Source organism: Aethalodelphis obliquidens, unplaced genomic scaffold (assembly GCF_003676395.1).
Source record: "Aethalodelphis obliquidens isolate GAN/ISIS:26980383/991018 unplaced genomic scaffold, ASM367639v1 scaffold14, whole genome shotgun sequence".
Taxonomy (NCBI): Eukaryota; Metazoa; Chordata; class Mammalia; order Artiodactyla; family Delphinidae; genus Aethalodelphis; species Aethalodelphis obliquidens.
This window is the reverse complement of record NW_020837958.1, coordinates 32,294,039-32,298,813: the sequence shown is the minus strand read 5'-3', so window position 1 is coordinate 32,298,813 and position 4,775 is coordinate 32,294,039.

Genomic DNA, 4,775 nt, shown 5'->3' with positions numbered 1-4,775 from the left:
TACCCCCAATCAAGTCTAGAGGTAGGGTCTGGGCACTAGTATTGAATATTATTTTAGAAGCTCCTCTGGTGATTCGTGTGTACAGTTAAGGTCTAGAAGATTGAGGAGGATATTCAGCAGAGGCTGAGTGTGTCCAGTTATTGTAGGTAGGGGAGGCGAAGTTCTGTGGAGAGCATGGCTCCAGGCTGACACTGGTGGGCCTGGCCATGTGAAGTGGAGAAGTTCATGCATTCATTCATCAGATATTAATTGACTGTCTACTATGTACCCCACGCTGTGGATACAGCAGGGAACAAAACATCAAATCTGGCTCCCTCGTGGAGCTTACATTGTACTAGAGAGAGCTTTCCTGATTGGGAAACAGGTGAGACCCAGGGAAGTCCCTCTCTGGCTCTCAGGTGAGTGATGTTGGGAAGCAGCATCAGAGTACTAATAGGCTGCCTGGTTTTATACACACTTTCACAGCTGATTGTACCCTCACACAGCTGATCACATCAGGCTGGTGATCGTCTAATGTCCAGGCTGATGTGGTCTCAAAGGCTCTGAGTGGTAACAGAGTCTGTGACATGGCATTCAAACTCAGTACGTTCTCTTCCAGCTTCAGTCCACTGACCCAGAGCAGCAAAGGGAAGACATGTGTGGCGCAGGTGCTAACAGCCATGTGCGTTGGCATGATCCCACTGTTGTGGGATGGTGTTTCTGATGGTGATGTTGAGTGTCTCCATTTTTAGTTTAATTTAGTATCTCTGAGGAGCCTGAGGCAGAGACAGCCTTTGAACTTGAATCTTCCATTCCCTAGTCTAGGCAGGGTCCTCTCCTGACTCTCACTATGGCAATAGTTAAGCTGACCTTCTTGACACCAGAGGAAAGAGATTCTAGGAACCTGCTTTGTGTCCTTCGTTGCCAGGCTTAATGCCTTGACAAATCCCTGCTACTTGTCTTCCTCAGAATGAGTGGCTAACGCTGTGTTTTGAGAGGCTAGGATCAGAGGCAACTCTGACCCACAGGCCAAGTCTAATTGCTCTCATCACCACCCCATCTGTGAAATGTGCTTCTGCTGGGAAGCATAATTATAGCCTTGTGAAGAGTTGGAGGGCTGATGAAAGGTGGGCTAAGTGCCAAGCAGATAGCATCAGTGTGGAGCAGCAGTGTCTTCACAGCTCAGCCCTGCCCATGAGTCTTGAGAGTGTGGACGAGAAAATGGAGGAGCAGCCTGGCTTTGGTGTGCTGTCATGGCCACTTGGTCCTAGCACAGAAGAGCCTTTAGGTTTGCTTCTGCCCTGTTTGCAGGGAGGCCCATTGCTCAGTGATCCCATTCTCATTTCCTGAGTCCTTTCTACTCAGCCACTTCCCCCACTCCATCCTCTTTCCCTCCTTTCTCCTTTTCCCTGGGTTCAGCTCATACCTAGAGCCTGGGAAACATCTGCACCTTTGGTGACCAAGAGGTGGCTGAACCCCCAGACCAGTCTGCCCAGCACCTGGGAGCACAGACTCTACCCACCTCAGACCCTTCCAAACTGTCCCTTGGGTCCCGAATTCTAGTTGGGGACAGGAAGGGCTGTGTGGGAAAGGGAGCATCATTACAGTTTTCAAGGATCAATGAGAAATATGTGAACACAGAACTGTACCAAAAACTGAACAGATGTCTTTTTATACCATTGCTTTAAGCTCTTTGACGGTTGTTTTTTATTGATTACTTACTGTGTGCCAGGCAATGTGCTAGGTGCTGCCTGTGTATTATCTCATTGAATCCTCACAACGGGCCTATAAGATAGGTCTTATTTTCCCATTTTACACTTGAGAAAACTAGGGCATAGACATTTTAACTTTTGCAAGATCATACCACTGGCAGGTGCTGGATTCTCCAAAGCCTGAGTGTCTGAACTAAGTGGCCTGGGGGCTGGAGAAACAGTCCTGATGGAGAGACTCAGGAATCCAAACCCAGGTGGTTTAATCAGCCCCAAGGATAACAGAAGGAATATGGTGGCAAACAGTTTCCAAATCCAGCCTGACCAGTGAGTAGGGACAGATCTAACCATGTGAGCCAGGGGTATGCAAATGGAGCAGTTGGCAGGGAGGTGGGAAAGAGAGTTCAGCCTGGAGGAGGAGGATTCAGAATCTAGGTCAGGAACTGGAGCCTTGGCCACTGGCAGAGATGCAGAGCAGGGCCCCTGGCCTATGGAGGAGGAGTGGCCCTACATGGAAATTAAGGAGAGGAAATGCAGGCAGAGGCACAGTCTTGGCAGTAGGCGCACACAGGAAGGGGAGTGGGTGGGTGTGGTGTGTTAGGGTATGGGGGGTCCACAGATGCCCAGCATGCTCTCTAGTACGCTGGTTCCTGCATCTAGTGGACAGAAAAGGAGACCTGGAGCAGGGGGCATGAGAGCTGCTCTTACCTGGCAGACCCCCATCCAAAGCTGAGTTAGCAACTGTACCCTAAGCCCTGTATGTTGGAGGGGCTGAGGCCACTGATAAACGTCCTGCTTCACTTTGGACAAGCTCATGACCTGGGGTAGCACGAGGCTGCCGAGCTTGAGAAGCTGGGGAGGGCACGTCTGGGACAACGAGCAGACTTTTGCCCACTAAGATCCCCAAAGAAGGTACTCGGAAATTCTACCTCTTTCCTCTCTAAATGACGAAGTCCCTCTGTTCCCGGCAGATCAGAAAGCAAGATGAGAAGCAACCTGAATACAGCCCAGACTATCTTAGTTGACACAGAGATTTTTAAATTCATATTGTTTTATTGCCTGAAAATTATAGATTTCTTTATTTTATGGGAGGAGTGGCTGGTAACCCAAGTGGGATCAGCATAAAATAAAATAATAACTAATAGATATCAAGCAGTTACTATATGTCAAGCATAATAAAACTCCACAAATTAGGTACTATCATGTTTCCTTTCTACTCAGGAGGAAATTGAGGCTCAGAAAATTAATAATTAGGTCAAAATCATATAGCTCATGAGTACGAATTCCAGAACTTGAACCCAGGCATTAGTCTACACTCATAACCACTGTGTAATGCTATCATTCTGTGGAAGCTGCAAGCCCCAGGGTAGGGTCTCATATATAGTAGGTCACAGGATTATATACTGAATGAATGAATCAATGAATAGATGGATGAATGTACCCTCAAAATATATTATCCAGGGCTTCCCTGGTGGCGCAGTGGTTGAGAGTCCGCCTGCCGATGCAGGGGACGCGGGTTCGTGCCCTGGTCCGGGAAGATCCCACATGCTGCGGAGCGGCTGGGCCCATGAGCCATGGCCGCTGAGCCTGCGCGTCCGGAGCCTATGCTCCGCAACGGGAGAGGCCACAACAGTGAGAGGCCCGCGTACCGGAAAAAAAAAAAAAAATAAAAAAATATATATATATATATATATATATATATATATATATTATCCAGACCCTGAGACCCAGGCAGGCCCAGAGGGGAATAGAGTTAAAATGAAAACTGGATGTAGGGTCCCCTCATTACATCAGAATTCACTGGGAGGATGTCCCAAGATGAGGCCAAAGTTCACACGTCTATCAGCTCCCAGTGAAATGAGGACCCCCGGCCACTCTATGTCCTTTATATTTCTTGCATGTGATTCTCCTTGGAGAACATGGGCCTGGTCATTCTCAGAAACAGCAGTGTTATCTTCGTGATGTTTCAAGTCTTGTTTTCAACGTTGTATGTTGTCAAATATGAATGCTAAAACTGGAAGCCTCTACCTGAGTCTTAGAGGCAAGTTTCTGGTTCCAGAATAGGCAAAGCAGAGGAACAACCTCCTGGATAAACTTGAGCCTGAGGGATCCTTTCTCTTCCTGAAGTGAGATTCTGTGCTCAGACACAGCATTGCAGGAATGGTCAGCATCTGGGCCGTGGGAGATAAAGAGCAATGGGGATTCAGGTAGTGGCTGAACCCTAGAGAGGCAGGAAATCAGGACCCAGTCATCAGAAGGGGGTGGGTGAGTACATGCGGGGTCTGGGATTTAGGGTGGGGGTGGAGTACCAGGTAGTGTAATTGATCTAAGGCTTTGGGAGGGAAGCACATGAAGCTCAGTCTTGTGGACTGCTACCACATGGCAGCCAAAGGAGAGAGAAGTGCTTTGAGGCAGTGTGGTATCATGATTAAGTATATTTGGTTTTTGCCCCATTCCTTGCACAGAGCTCCTCAAACCCTTGGAATTTCCTAAGTCTGAGAGCAATCAAGGTGTCTTTGTTATGTTAATAAGGCAACTTTTGGAAAGCACCTAAGGATGGGGCTGGTTGCCAAGAGAACCAACCAAGTGATGGAAGAGTTGGATCTTCCACCCGCTGATGTCCTGGTAGTAAAGAGGGGCTGGAAGTTGAATCAATCACCAATGGTCAATAATTTAATCACGCATGCCTATGTAATGAAGCATCTGTAAAAACCCAAAAGGACTGAGTTGGGAGAGCTTCCAGGTTGGCGAACGCATGTTCATTTCTGGAGAGTGGTACACTCAGAGAGCGTGGAAGCTTTATACCGCTTTACCCACATACCTTGCCCTAAGCATCTCTTCCATCTGGCTGTTCCTGAGTTATATCCTTTTATAATAAACTGGTAGTTCTGTGATCCACTCTAGAAAATTAATGGAACCCAAGAAGGATGTCGTTGGAACCTCCAGTATGTAGCTGGTTGGTCAGAAGCACAGGTGAACCTGGACTTGTGACTGGCATCTGAAGTGGCAAGGGAGGCTGCAGTCTTGTAGGACTGAGCCCTTAACCTGTAGAATCTGATGCTATCTCTAGGTAGATAGTGTCAGAAT